The sequence below is a fragment of the Capra hircus genome, chromosome 22, assembly GCF_001704415.2.
Source record: "Capra hircus breed San Clemente chromosome 22, ASM170441v1, whole genome shotgun sequence".
Lineage (NCBI taxonomy): Eukaryota > Metazoa > Chordata > Mammalia > Artiodactyla > Bovidae > Capra > Capra hircus.
Window position 1 is genome coordinate 32,168,250 of NC_030829.1, and position 15,930 is coordinate 32,184,179.

The following is a 15,930-nucleotide window of genomic DNA, read 5'->3' on the forward strand; positions in this document are numbered from 1 at the left end:
AACTGAATAGAGTTCACCATGGACCTTCACCATGACCTGAAGTAGCCTTGTAAAATGTGTTATAGATTTACCAGCCAAGGAAAATATGTTACCAGGCCATCCACTGAATTGGTAACAAAGGTAGAAGTAGAGAGATCTAAAAAGAGTGGGGGATCCGTGTCTGCATATTAACCAGTAAGAGTTTGGAAGAGATAATTAAAACAGAATCGTTTTAGTATTTATTATAAGAAAGTAATAGTCACTATGGGCTTCCCAGATAACTCAGTGGTAAATAATCCATCTGTCAATGCAGGAGACTCAGGAGACACAGTTTCAATCCCTGGGTCAGGAGGATCCCCTGGAGAAGGAAATGTCAACCCACTCCAGTATTCTTGCCTAGGAAATCCCATGGACAGAGGAGCCTGGTGGACTATAGTCCAGGGGATCGCAGAGTAGACAGGACTTAGTGGCTGAACAACACCATGTACCAAGCACTGCACTTTATGCTTATTCATTCATTTAATCCTCACAGTAAGCTGATAAACTTAGTCATGTTTGTATGTCCATTTTATAGATGAGGACCAGTGAAGCAGTCTTCTCGTTCTTTCTGTCTTTCTTTGATTTTTGTCATCCACCTCCAGCCTCATCTCATAGTAACCAGTTATCCTTTTGCTGGTTCTTTACCACTGAGCCACCAGGGAAGCCCCTGTAGAAATTCCTTGGTTTTTATTAGTGAAAAGTGTGTTTGTAAGGTGTGTGCTCTGCTAAGCATTTTATGTATATTATCTTATGTACTCTTTCCAGCTCTTGGCAGGGGGTGCTATTGTTATTTCTTCTTTCAGACCAGGAAACCAGGGCTCAAAGTGAAGTCAAATACCTGTATAAGACCACACAGGTGCTACCGAGGAGAGCTGGGGTTTAAACCCAAGTCTTACTCACTTCAGAGTCTATGGCCTTGAGCATCACACTTCTTAAATAATACACTATACTTTAAAAAGTAATAAGCTGCTTCTGATAGCTTCCCAGGTGACGCTAGTGGTAAAGAACCTGCCTGCCAATGCAGGAGACACAAGGGACTTAAGTTTGATCCCTGGTTTGAAAAGATCCCTGAAGAAGGACATGGCTACCCGCTCCAGTATTCTTGCCTGGGGAAATCCCATGGACAGAAGACCCTGGCGGGCTACAGTCTATAGCGTCACAAAGAGTCAGACCAGACTGAAGTGGCTTAACACACACACCCATGGGATGCTACAATGCACCAGGCAAAACTATCCCCATTTTATAGCAACTACTCGGAGAAGGTAAGTGGCTTGCCTGAAGTGTCCAGCTAGTTTGAGGCAGAGCCAGGGTCAGGCATCATGCCCATTGGTCTTCCTCAGGGCTGCTCCCAGCCACTACCCTGCACTAGCCAAGTGGGCAGCTCCACCCTGCTTAACCCCTCTGACTAAAGCAAATGTGATTAGAAAAGTACTAGAAATTCTGGAAGCTGATGACTTCCCACTGAGTCTGCATAATCCACCATTCAGGCCACTCTTAACCAGAGACACCCATGCTGTTTTAAATAACCACACACCCCCTCCCTTCAGAAACGCCGCTCTAGGAGAGCACATCTAAGAAACAGGGCTGAGGCAGGGCCACCAGGGGAAATATTTGGTTCGCCCCGGTTACAGCCCCAAGTGTTGGATGAGATTTCCTTTCACAAGACTCACCCGTTCTGATGGGGACAGAACGGAACTGAGATTATTTCAGAACAGGAATAGAAGCAGGGGGAATCTTGCCGACAGAGCAGAATGGCATAGGCTTGGTTCTGCTTGTGATGAAAATCCTGGAAGCGTCTTTCACCGAGGCTTTAAGGTCACGGCGGTCTGCTTTAGCAGAAGAGTTCCAGTGGTTTGATCGATTCCAGAAAGGTAGCAGCAACACAGCTGGTTGGGACCTGGCAGTTAAGAGGCAAAGGAGTCCCTCACTTGCCAATGAGACCTTAACAGTAGAAACGGGCAGAAAACCCAGAAGTGGATCAGGAGCTGAAAATGAAGGGAAATTCGTTCATTCCACACATACTTACTTTGCCCTACAGTGGTCTTGGTCTTGGTATTGGCTTAGGGGCTAGGAAAGCAACAGTAAGTGAAGCTTACATTCTAGTACCAAAATAATGGGAAAAGCAAATGACACTGAGCATTTGATACGAGCATCCTAGTCCTGGGTCGAGAGAACCTCAGCAATGAGCTAGCCCACTGGAGACTTTTCAAGTAAATAATAAAGTATAACAGGCATTGTTTATGCCTGCCTCTTTCACCAAGCTCTTCTTTCTGTCAGTAGCTATTATTAGTCCCATTTTAGAGATGTAATAAATAAATCTTAAGAAAGTTGAATCAGCTGAGCTTTGAACAGAGTAATGTCTGGACTGAAAACCTCTGTTCTTTACTTTTGTCACGTGTCTCTCAGTGGTCTCAGCATCCTGACCTAGAGCTCTGAGCAATGTCCTCCCCCTAGACCTCCTTCTCCCATTGAACTTCTCCAGTGGTATGTTGGTAAATGTTTAACAACCAGCTCTCTGGGGACAAGGGCACTGATCAGTTGTTCTTGTTTACTCGCTGAGTTGTATCTGATTCTTTTGCAACCCTATGGACTGTAGGGCACAAGGTTCCTCTGTGTATGAGATTTTCCAAACGAGGATCCTGGAGTGGGTTGCCATTTCCTCCTCCAGGGAATCTTTCTGACCCAGAGATCAAACCCGCATCTCCTGTATTGGCAGGTAGATTCTTTACCACTGAGCCATCGGTGAAGCCCAAGCCACCAGGTAGCATTTGCCAGTTTCCATGCCCAATTTCCAATAATATTCTCACCTTGAATGACTTCATGTCATCAAGGTTAACAACACTGAGATGGGAAAAGATGAGCATTAGGCATCACTAAACAGAACTGCTACCGTACTGATTCACTAGATGTTAATAACCTCAAGAACAAAGAGAATAGTAAAAGGGAGTAAAAGATGTAAGTTAATCTATCTTAATTTTTAATATTGGTTGCACTTAAAAACCAGCTTGAAAACGGGACAGTAGATGCTCACAAGCTGTTAGGGGGTGGCTCCCTCAGAGGATTCTTTTCCCCTCGTTGTATTCCTGGTGCTCAGTCAGAAGTCTTCTTGCGCTCTTGTTATGAATTTCTCTCATCTCTCTGACCTGTAGCCGTCCAGTTTTGGGGTTGCTCTGTTTTAATCTTTGAATCCAACGTTAGCCTCAAAAAAAAGACCGAATCCTCTTTGAAAGCACAACCAGCATTAGATGACATTAAAGGTTCATCAATGAATATTAGCAGTATCTAGGTTGAGGGGAATGGTTTGTTCTGTGATCGTAGAATGAGTCCTGGATGTTAACAATTTTTCTATATTGTCCAAAATGAAGTGACTTTTCTGTTTTCACTACTTGGTAATGCTTTTCTAAATCCCCTACTCAAATAGACATTTCTATCAACCAAGATAGGAATCTGGATCTAGTAGAATCCATTTGTATTATTAATATAATAATTATAAACTCCCTAAGGATCTATTTCAGATTTCCCTGTAGCTCAAATGGTAAAGAATCTGCCTGTGAGGCAGGAGACCAGGGTTCAGTTCCTGGGTTGGCAAGTTCCTCTGGAGAAGGGAATGGCAATCCACTCCAGTATTCTTGCCTGGAGAATTCCATGGACAGAGAAGCCTGGCGGGCTACAGTCTGTGGGGTTGCAAAGAGTCGGACACGACAGAGTGACTAACACTAGGATCTATTTTATCCTCTGCTTATACTTGGACCCAAAGAACCAAGAGATTTTGAAAAGCATAAATCAGAGACATTCTAAGAAGGCCAATGAAAAAATTGAAACATGAAAATTCTGACAATAAGTGTATCTTCTAAAATTAGTGTAAAGTTGATTAAGGTTTTCTGATTAGTTTTTGTTTATTTTTAGGTTTGTATGGCAATGTATGTAATCTGTTTGCTCCGTAGATGGCTTATATCGAGTCCAGATTTCCAAATGTGCCTTACTGAATAAACAGTACTGAGAGTATCTTTCAGTTACAAGTACAGGAGTTTATTTTTAAAATCCCTCCACCTGAGCTGTACTTGTCTTTAAGGTTTTTGAAAGACGCAGTACTTTCACTCCTTCCTACAGGCTGTTTTTCATGGGAAAAGAGAAAACTGACAGTTGGCAAAGCAAAAAGTTTCCAAACCACAGGGTGTCTGCTACTGGCATGATCACTAAAGCTAAACTTTCCAATTTCTACCCAGCGACCAGAGAACTTCTTTTCTGGTCAACCTGAAAGGCAGACAGGAACAAAAATCCCCCTTGGCCCGGGCAGTCTTCTCAGCTTTTCTTGGTTCCACTTTGTGACTTTTCCTGTTTACAGTATCTGTACCCTCCCGTTTCTTTTTTGACTCATTTATACTGTACTATGATGTCTAAAAATACAGTCTAACAACTGGTTTTAAGTAAAGAGGATGTTTCTTTCTGGGGGGGAAAAAAAAAAAAGCAGACATATCCTCCATGGTTTCCTGAAAATAAACACTTGACAGTGTCTCATCAGAGTTTCTAATTGGAAAATGATGCAGAGTCTGAATTGTATATATAGAGAACCCTGTTTTCACGGCAGCTGCTTCCATGAAGAAGCTTCTGTGAGGACAGATCACCTGTTTTCCCCCTTTTCCTTTGATGAGCTCCTCCTTGAACTTGGCTCAGCCCCTTATTACCTGGGACCCTTTGGCACACCATAACTATCTACTTCCCAGGATGGTTGTGAGAATTTGGTGGATAAAATGTATGTCAAAGCACAAGACATGGACAACACAATCAACATATATTAATTTCCATTTTGTGTTGGTGAAAACAAGAGTAGCTAGCCCCAGACACGGCTTGGTGGCAGATAAGGAGCAAGAGTTTGCAAGAGTTTTCCCAGCTTTGGGCACATGCTTGAACTCAGGCTCAGTTGCTCAGTGGCGTCCAACTCTTTGCAACCCTGTAGACTGTAGCCTGCCAGGCTTCTCTGTCCGCTGGATTTTCCAGGCAAGAATACTAGAGTGGGTTGTCATTTCTTCTTCCAGGGGATCTTCCCAACCCAGAGAGAGAAGCTGCATCTCTTGCGTCTCCTGCATTGGCAGGCAGATTCTTTACCACCGCACCACCTGGGAAGTCCATGTGGGAAGCACATTTTGTGCACATAGGCAGCTACAAATGGTGATTTTGAGTTAATCTCTTGATTATCACTGAGAAATCAGAATGGAATTAATCCCCAGCTGTTGAGTTGCCTGCTCTCTCCAGAGTTTAACTGGTGGAGTTAAACTGTTCAATGCTAATATGACAGTTTGACCTCTTAATAATCCAGGAGAACTTTTTTCTTAAGGAAAACAGTCACTTAACCAACTGAAAATAACCACTTACAGTTCACATAATAGTAGTCAGCAGCTTATAAATCATTTCCACTAATTCTAAGACTCACTGCACTGGAGTAAGGTCAGGAAAGCATGTCAGGCACTTCGCACAGATCCTAATGCATAATCTGTGCCCAGTAAATTAAGTGAATGACTGGTGATATGACTACCTTCTGACCTTTGAAGTAAATTTTACAATAGATTCAACCTGCATTAATACAAGAGACAAAGCTAAATGAGATTGATTCTTATCATTCCCATTTTATAGGCATGTACACTGAGGTTGAGATAGTCTGATTTTCAGGCCACACTTTCAGTTACATGACGGAGCTGGGACACACACCCACACCTCCTGATTCTAAAACCTGTGCACGCCTCATTGACACCAGGCTGGTTTCTCCTGATGGCCTTCGGCTCCAGGCTTTCCCCTCCCTCCCTTCCTCCCTCCCTCCCCATTTCTGTCTTTTTCTTTCTTTCTTTCAAACCTGCCCTTTCTTTTCACCTGTCTTATGAGATCAGGAGATAATCTGATAAGGGATTGTCTTTTATGAGAATATCCTCCCTGGGGAATGTCTGCTAAAGCTGACTGAGCTTGCTTGCCAGGTTGATGCTGGAGCCACAGAAATAGCTTTACTTGTTTGCTTTTCTCCAACCTCTGCCAGGCAGAAAGGGGCTAGCAGTTGAATACTAACATCCAGAAAATAAGGTTATTCTTACAATCTCTCCTGGGAGCCACCTGTCAAGAGCTGTGGTCCAATTTAACTTTTCTGCATCTACTTGCTGAAGTTTTGTGCTTCCTGGGTAAGAAGTCAGTTTCAAAGCATGTTCTTTGCACATGCTCAGAACTTCACTGCATTGCCAACTGAGCTATTTCAGAACCCTATTCTTATCTGAAAATATCTTGTTTCATTTTTTTTCTTTTATCATGGAGCATAGTTGATTAACAATGTTGTGTTAGTTTCAGGTGTACAGCAAAGTGATTCAGTTATACATGTACACGTATCTGTTCTTTTTCAAAGTCTTTTCCCATTAGGTTATTATAGAATATTGAGCAGCATTCCCTGTGCTATACAGTAGGTCCTTGTTGGTTATCTGCTTTAAATATAGAAGTGTGTACATATTAATCCCAAACTTCCAATCTGTCTCTACTCCCCAACCCTTGTTCATGTTTTCATCTTATCTTTAGAGCAGTTGTTCTCAATCAGGGACCATTTCGTCCTCTGGGAGACACTTGTCAGGGTCAGAAGACATATGGTTGTCACGTGGAAGGAAGGAGTACTGACATCTAGTGGGTTGAGGCCAGGGAGGCTGCTAAAAATCCTACAGTGCATGGGGGTAGACCCCACAACGAAGAATTGTCCAGCCTCAAATGTCAATGGTGCCAGTGTTGAGAAATCACACTGTGAGACAAGCTTCAGAGACAGTGTCCTGTGGATCTCATTTATGGGTATCTTAGTACCCAGAATAGTGCTTGCATTTAGGAAGTGCTGAGTATTGGTTGAGTGAATGGATGAACACATGCTTCAGAGTTTCTCCACCCTGAATCAACTGCGCTGTGTGCTGGACTGCATTCTTAAGCCCAGAATAATGGAGTCAGGCCCAGGCAGCCACCTAACCCATGAATGATCATCCTGTACCCAGAGTGTTCACATAAGTTAGGACAGAACCGGCGGCACAAGAGGTGGGAGTTGACTCCATCCTGGTAGTCACTGAAAATCATTAAGAAGCACAGAGAAGCCGTGTTGGCAACTGCAAGAGATAGCCAAGGAATGGTGATTGCAAAAACTTTTTGCACACCTCTGACCTTGCTTTCAGATAGTGGCTGGAACCAGGCAGCTGTAATTTGGTGGATCTAGATCAAGCTCTTCCAGAATAGTGTGATGCATGATGATCAAGATGATATGTAAAATGCCTCAGCCACATGTGATTTAATGTGTAAGACTAATAATTGCAGATGCTCAATCATGTCTAACTCTTTGCGACCCCGTGGACTATAGCCTGCCAGGCTCCTCTGTCCATGGGATTCTTCAGGCAAGAATACTGGAGTGGGTTGCCATTTCTCCTGGGTATTAACTTCCCAACCTGGAGACTGAACTCGTGTCTCCTGCACTCTTACATTGGCAGGGGGGTACTTTACCACTAGCGCCACAGCTCGTAACAGAAGTAGTGTGACCCAACAGTGCAGGGCATGGACCATGGAGTCAGATGCCTGCATTGATGTCCTATTCCACCTTTTCCTGGCTTCCCAGGGGCCTCAGTGGTAAAGAACCCACCTGCCAGTGCAGGAGCCACAGGAGAAACAGGTTCAATCCCTGGGTCAGGAAGATCCCCTGGAGGAGGAAATGGCAATGCACTCCAGTGGGTTATTCTTGCCAGGATAATCTCACAGACCGAGGAGCCTGGCGGGCTACACACAGTCCATGGGGTCTCAAAGAGTTGGGTACGACTGAACATAAGCGTGAGCCGCCTCTTCCTAGCTCTGTAACCTTGTGGGCTGGGGTCCGTCAGTAACCTTCTCTGAGCCTCAGTTTTCTCACCAGAGTGATACAGGATTGGAATCTACCTCACAGTGTTGTTATGAGAGAATATAAATGGCCCACGTAGAGAAAAGAAAGCTCTCTGGAAAGAGCTGGCCATAGCAGCCATTACTTCTTAGTATTTTTCCTAAAGCAGATTATTCCTCCTTGGTTAAGGGAATTCACCCCTTCTTTTTCACCCCCCCCAACCCCGGCCCAGTTTCCTTTCTTCCTCTGCTTCTTCTATGCCACCTGTGCTTCTTCCTTCCTCACTGTCTCTCCTTTGCCTACTCTGGTCCCAGTGAACTGCAGGAGACTCCCAGGAGTCCTACTTTGATAGAACTAATGGTCCCGAGATTCTGCCCCAGGTCACACAGCATCTTGACCCGAGACGAGTTACTCAACATCTCTGCCCTTCAGTTTTGCCACCTACAAAATCTCAACAGGAAAACTTCTCACTTCCAAGGGTTGTTTACAGCATGAAAAAAAGACGGTACCCACGTGAACTGCTTAGCGCTCGTGTGACATGTCCTGCGTGCTTCCTCGAAGCTAAGAGAATGGGTGATTGATACTGAAAAAAGAAGTCCCCAGGGACTGCATGCTGGGAGGGCAGGCACCGTCTTGAAAGACCTTAAGGGAAATTGCAGCTGACTGGCATTGGAGACGTCTGTGTCAGTCTAGGCCATTCTCTGAACGAGAGTGTCAATAGCTCATATTCACTCAGCACCCAGAGACGGTATAAAGGGACCCTGTTCAGCTGAGGTTGACATCATGTGCGTGAAATCTAAAACTCCATCCACTCAATAGATCCTAAAGTAAGAACGTCCCAGATACGTCCCTTTTCGGTCTCTCCATTTCCTCCAAGATATCTCATCTCATGAGGAATTAATAGCACACCTTGTTCTCTGGGTGGAAAGCTTGTTTTTGTTTTTTTGTATGTGTTTGTCTGTCTGGTCAAGGCTTGGGAGGTGTTTTTGGAGCGTCCTCAATTTGCATTATGCTCTACATGTTTAAATCATTTGTGAACCAATTTCGTTGGTAACTGCATCTAGACTCGGACCAGTTAAAGCATTCCTTCCCTGAGCAGAGATTTATTGTCCACTTTCTTACCATGTGCTGGGCACTGTTCCAGGCCTTGGGGATACAGTGGTGAACACATCAACCAGGGCCTCTCCCGTGGAATCAACGTTCAGAGAAGAATAAACAAACAACAAAATGTTTCTTTTCTGGTATGTTGTCTCTCATACCACAGCAATGTGGTGTGAGAGACAGTGTCCACGCTTTACGCTGAGGACAGGGAAGGCCTCTTCAAGATGCTGGCATTTGATTTAACATCTGAAAGATGCAAAAGCACCCAGTCATGCCATAATCTGGGGCAAGAGTGTTCCAGACAGAGAGAACAGTGTATACTGGGTCTCAAAGTAGGAACAAGCCTTGGTTCTGAGGAAGAAAAGAAAGTCAGTGTGACTGGTGTGTCAAGTCAAGGCAGGTGGGTTGTAAATGCAGTTAGAGAGGGTGGGGGGTCAGGTTCCGTGGACAGTGTCAGTGAGGCAAGGAGCTGGATTCTCCACTGCACTGCTGGAGGAGCCTTTGGGTGTTTTTAAGCAGGGAGTGAAGGGAGATCATTCACAAGACCATAGGGAGACTGGACTTAAAAGAATGAATCCCGATTAGGTAGCTGATTTTACCCACATCCAGGTAAGAGATGATGGTGGACTAGACTCTAGATCTATCACCCCACAACACATCTTGAGGAGTCATTTCAATGAGATAGGTCCTCTTTTGCTGAACTTTCAGTAAAGGTCAAAAGGGAATGAGAGAGAGGAAATGAAGCTTGTTGCTTCCTTACCATGGTTTTACATTTCCGTGTTCCAAAGAGCTACTAAAGCAAAACCAAAGTAGGTTCTGGTCTTTTATTTTTTTATTTATTTATTTTTTAAATTTTATTTTATTTTTGTAATTGATACGTCCTATTGCTTTCTAAGCTGCCCCCAGTCATTAGGAATAATCCCACCATGCCCTGTATTGACTTGCCCTTAGGTTTGTTTGGAGGGGTTTTTTTGTTGTTGTTTCTGCTTGTTTCTGTTTTTCTGACTCTCTGCTCTCATGTTCTAAATCAGGTAGTGAGATTGGGATTTGGTAGGGGGAGGTTCTCGCAGACTTGAATCCCACTACAGGCTGCACATCCAGGGCGCCCCAGGAAGCCAGAGGTCTGGCCTGTGGCCGGTTCTCACTTCCCTTCTGATCTTCCTCATTTACCACTAAGCAGATGGAGGTCTTTCCACCAGCACTCAGCACTTAGCCTCTGAGGACCTGCTCTATCAGCTGGGGAGCAAGCGCAGGGCAGCCACTGAGGTGGGAGTTTTAATCCAACATGCACGATTTTAACCTCCAAACTCCTGAGGTTGAAGGAGGGAAGGGGTGGTGGGAGGGATATCCAGTCTGGGTGGGTGTCAAGAGAAACTTTCCAAAGAGATCGTTTTCTTACATGTGTTTCTATTCCACGAGAAGCATTGTTGCTGTTGGCTGTCGCTATGTTGGGGTCAAATCTGAAACTGCTCCAGTGGTCCCTATGGGGCTCCGGGGTGATTTGAATGTGTCAGTATAATTATTGTGACCCTAACAGCTCCCTTCACATATGACTCCTGTGGATGACATTAGAAGAGAAAGCTTCAGTGGGAGTCATATTTGAAAATAAAGAAGAAATGCCCAGGCTTTTTCTTTTTAATGGTTACAGTAGTTTTTAAATTTTTTTCTTTTTAAATCCATCTGTTGGAGGGGGGAAGTACATTTGTGTTAAGTGTTGTTTAGCAGCTGAGTAACCTCATACTCCCCGTGTGTGCTCTGTCTGGCCTGAAAGACAGAGACCTGAGTTTTATTATATAAGTTTCAGCTGTACAACATAGTGTCTCAGAATTTTTCAAGATTTTACTGCATTTAAAGTTATTATAAAACATTGGCTATACTGCTTGTACTGTATAATATATCCTTGTAGCGTATTTGTTTTATACCTAGTAGTTTGTGCCTCCGAGTCCCCTACCCTGCCTTGCTGCTCTCCCCTCCCCACTTTGTTCTCTATATCTGTGAGTCTGTTCCTTTTTATTATTATTATTCACTAATTGCTTTTATTTTTTAGATTCCAGAGTCCTGTATTTTAATCCTGGGGCTCATACTGACTCCCTGTGTGGTACTGGGCACATCTGTCCTTAATTTCCCCACATTCCAAATAAGCAGTGGAGATTAGATCTCTTCTAAGAGTCTAAGTTCTATGATTATAACTGCTTCTAGTCAAATGATTCTGCCCTGGAACTGAGATGGTTTTTCATACCTGCTTTACAATGCATTGTTTTCTCTTTTCTACCCACTTATCTCCTCTCCTGAAAATGTGCTGCGTGGGAAGGCTTTCCTACAATTTGTCACTTTATAGCGTAGGGAGTACCTTGTGGGTAGCTAAGTAGTTAAGAGCTTGAGCTTTGGGTATGGGTCTAGTTCTGCTGTTTATGAATCCTGTTATTTATAATCACCCTAGTAACCTCCTTCCCCTGTGTTATTGGGAGATGAGATTACTGCCTTGTGTGAGTGTCATGAGGGCTGAATATGTTCATATGTGTAAAGTGCTTAGTGCAGTGCCTGGAATGTACAAAGAGTTTGTTAGTGGTGGTGTTAGTGTGTTTACTAAAATTCTTAGCCCAGTGACAGGGACACAGAAGGACACAGAAATTAGCTGTCTTCTCTCTTTTACTTTATTTCTGCTCCATCAGCTCTAGAGAATGTTTCTACCATGTGCTTTTTAAACTTCACCTGTCATTTATCTTCTTTAAAATGGGTTGATAACATTCTTCCTATTAAAAAGTTTTTTGTTTTAATAAAGGGAGGATAAATGGATTACAGAAAAGTTTAGCTGTTTGCTTGCTAATTTTAAAGTGTGTGGGGACTATAATAATTGTGGTTCTCAGAAGCAGAGTATTTTACTCTCAAGAGTGTCAGATTAAAAACTGTCAGGATGTTGCTTCTGTGGTTTGGAAAGACTGAGTAACTTTTTTAAAGGTAATATAGATAGTAAGAGATAAAGTAAGAGATAAAGTACAATTTTGAGCCCAAGTCTGGCTTAGAACAGTTATACAAGTTGCATCATTTCTCAGGCCTCCTGGTGCTTGAATGAGATTCCCCCTTCATAGGCTTGTGTAGAGACTGAAATAGTAATTTTTTTTCTTTAAAGAAGAAAACATGAATTTTTTTTTTTATTCTGCAGCCTCTCCTATTTTTCTCTTGTGATCACACATAAACACTTTGGTTCACATGTAGCTTGGATTTCAAATTTGTATCCCCCTAAACTCTCTTAGAAACCCTGTTAAACGCTGGAAGCTCTGAATTATGACTACCTGACTTTGGGTCATTTATTTTGAGATACTGTATGTTAATAAGGGTCAGGTGTCACACCCTTTGCCCCGTGCATGCCAGGCCCTTCCTGGACGTTTGGTTGTGTCTCTTCCCTCTCATCCAGTGTACTTGAATGTGGTTTGCGTATTCACATAACAGGACTCCCAGGAACCTGGCACGTAATACACATGTGTGAACCAGAGGCCACAAATGCCATCTTCAGAGGGCACTGCTCAGCCTCACCCTGTAGCTGTGAAGGAAATCCATCCCACAGTTTCTGGATCTTACCATCTAAAATTTTATTAAGTGGCATATCCTAATTTCTAGTGTCATCAACTGAAATTTATTCATAAGCATTGTTTTGACCAACAAAATACATCCCGTCACCTCTCAACCTTTGATTTAAGTACGTGACAAGGGCAGGTTTTTCTTTTTTTTTTTTTTCCACTCTATTTATTTTGTTAATGTATGGTTTGATGTACTGATCTACAATGTTGTGTTAATTTCTGCTATACAGTAAAGTGATTCCGTTACACATATATTTACATTCTTTTAGAATATTCTTTTCTAAATATTCTTGCTAAAGGAAAGAATATTCTTTTCTAAATATTCTTTTTAGAATATTACGGTTTCTTGTAGGATATTGAGTATAGTTCCCTGTGCTATACAGTAGCACCTTGGTGTTTATCCATTCTATATAAAAGAGCTTACACCAGGCAGGTTTTTCTGTTGTTACCGATGATCAAATCAGCCCTTTGACCTCCCAGAGAAGCCATCCTCCCACAAAGGAAAGGGCTTAGGCTTGTGGGCTCAGATGTGCCAGGGCTGGGACATGCCAGCGTGGACATAAAACTGTAGCAGCATCTCCCCAGTTCGTCTGCACTGCCCTTCTCCATCTAGCTTGTGTGTGTGTATCCTCACATCACATGGTGGGTATTTGTTAAGTCCTTGCCACTGCCCACCAGCTGTTGTATTGTCTTTGATGAGAGCATCAGCAATTTGAGTAATTTTACCATATTAATGACATCATCAGGGGAGTCCATTCTCTGGCATCTTTAAAGAACTCACCTGCCAGGGCAGATAGACCTAAGAAACATGGGTTCGATCTCTCGGTCGGCAAGATCCCCTGGAGGAGGACATGGCAACCCACTCCAGTGTTCTTGCCTGGAGAATCCCATGGACAGGGGAGCCTGGTGGCTACAGTCCATGGGGTCACACAGAGTCAGGCATGACTGAAGCGACTTAGCACAAAGTATAGATACTTGTGGTGTCTTGTGAACATGCTTTTAGTTGCAATAAGCAGGCTCCAACTCAAGGGAGCTTAAGAGAGGGGCGTAGGGGAAGTGGATTTATCAAAGGAATACAGGGATATTTTATGGAACTCAAGAACAAGGATTCTGGGTAAACCACAATGGAAAAGAATATAATTAAGAATGTATGCATATGTATAACTGAGTCACTTTGCTGTACAACAGAAATTAACTCAATATTGCAAACCAGCCACACTTCAATAAAGAAATAAATTTTTTTAAAAAAAAGAATAAGGATTCACCTAGACCAGTGGAACGGGCTAGACGTGACTGGAGAGACACTAGGAACTCTGACAGCAACTCTCAAGCTTTTCCTCAGGCTGTGTGATTTTCTCTTGCCTCCTTCTAGTTACCTGTCTCCATTCTCCCTGCAGCTGGTTTTCCTTTTTCTCTACATGCTGCAGATAGTGGCTGCCCCGCAACCACCATATTTTCATCCACTCAGACTCAATTCCAGATTCCCTGGACTGAGGTTCTGATTGGCCCACCTTAGGTCAGCTGTCTTTCTCCTCAATCAACTAAGGCTAAAGGGTTACAACCAAGTTGTACAAACATGGGCACCACTCCCTATGTCTATCATGAGATGGCCAGATACACCTAAAAAATATTTACTATTCTCTGAGATAAAATAATGTATTGATGAAAGATACATTGACCTAAATCAAGGGGGATCCAAAGAAAAACTGAAAAGAGAAGTGTTTTTTTGTTTGTTTGTTTGTTTTTAATCAGGAAATAAATTCATTTGGGTTATGCAGCAACAGAGTGCTTTGTAATATTTTATGAGTTTTGACATATTCCTTAATGGATTCATATTGTTTCCGTTGATCTTTTGAGTATTATTTTTTTATATTGTTCTCTGGGGCATGTGCTTTGGGTTTGCTTGCGGGTTTTAAAAAGAGATCAAATGAGTTAAACTGAAACATTGATTTATTTCCTCCTATAGTGAGTGTATTGTTGCTAAATTGCTTCAGTTGTGTCCTACTCTTTGCGACCCCATGGACTGTAGCCCACCAGGTTCCTCTGCCCATGGGATTCTCCAGACAAGAATACTGGATTGGGTTACCATGCCCACCTCAAGGGGATCTTTCTAACCCAGGGATTGAACCCACATCTCTTATGTCTCCTGCATTGGCAGGCAGATTCTTTACCACTAACACCAGCTGGGAAGCCCTGTAGAACAGTAGGAAAAAAAGATGACTTTTTTTTTTTCATTTAGACATTAATTCAAATTTTAACTTGTTTTTTTCTTGCCCAGGCAAATTTGAATAATTCCTTAAACTCTGTACCTTGGTTTCCTTGTCTGTAAAATGGGGGTGTTGTCATATTGTAGAGTTTTGTGAAGTTTTAATGAGATAGTTTCCATGATGTTCCCAGCTTAGTGCCTAAAACAAAGATATGTTTCTTTTCCTCTTGCCACCAAAGACTTAGCTTTGCAGATTTAAGGACATAATCGGGAAATGAGACAACGTAGAACTTACTCACTTACCTCTTAGCACTATTTCCAAAGTTCTTATGGGCCACATCTCCATAATGCCACCATCTAACCAACTGAGCTACTTCTAGACTTGGATTGCAGCCTAAGAGGCTCCTCTGTCCATGGGATTTTCCAGGCGAGAATACTGGAGTGGGTTGCCATTTCCTTCTCCAGGAGATCTTCCCGACCCGGGGATCAAACCCAGGTCTCCCTCATTGTTGCCAGACACTTTCCCGTCTGAGCCACCAGGGAAGTCTTCCAAAAGGGAGGGGATGTATATATACATATAACTGACCCACTTCATTGTACAGCAGAAACTAACATAACATTGTAAAGCAACTATACCCCAATTTTTAAAAAATGTAAGTACGATACTATAATTAGTATCTTTCACGTGGCTTATCCCACTCTGAGCCTCAATTTTCTCATCTGTTGAATTGGGGATAATAACACCAAGCTCAGATGGTGACTAGGGAACTCAGAGATAATATTATAAAAACACTTTGAGCAACGCTGAGTATGTAGTTGCTGCTCAGTAATGGAGGCGATTTTCATTTTAAAATTGGATTATATGTATCTGAGTTTCCAGGTCTTACAGTTTTGCTTCATTTTGTGTTTGGCCAAGCCACGTGGCTTGCAGGATTTTAGTTCCAGTACCAGGGATTGAACCTGGGCCCACAGCAGTGAAAGCATAGGTCCTAACCACTGGACCACCAGGGAATTCCCAGGGTCTTAGAATTTTGTACAACAGCTGAGAGACAAAGTGCTGTGCTTGCTTTTCAAAAGTGACCCAGCAGTTCTACATCCATGGACAAAGCTAGATGTGCAAAATTTATGATGACATTGCTTATGACAGCAAAAGGCAGAAA

The 15,930-nt window shown here is 42.9% G+C and overlaps 1 protein-coding gene across 3 annotated transcripts in view; it reads left to right on the forward strand.

The window, feature by feature from the left end:
• FRMD4B (FERM domain containing 4B) overlaps positions 1-15,930 on the forward strand; it is a 200,057-nt gene that overhangs the window by 40,471 nt on the left and 143,656 nt on the right. The window contains exon 1 of one of the 3 annotated variants that reach the window (XM_018038307.1): positions 10,178-10,252. The exons of the other annotated variants lie outside the window; for them this stretch is intronic. The gene's annotated coding sequence lies outside the window, so the exon portion shown is untranslated. Of the gene's footprint in view, positions 1-10,177; positions 10,253-15,930 lie in introns of those variants that run through there. 3 annotated transcript variants of the gene reach the window in all.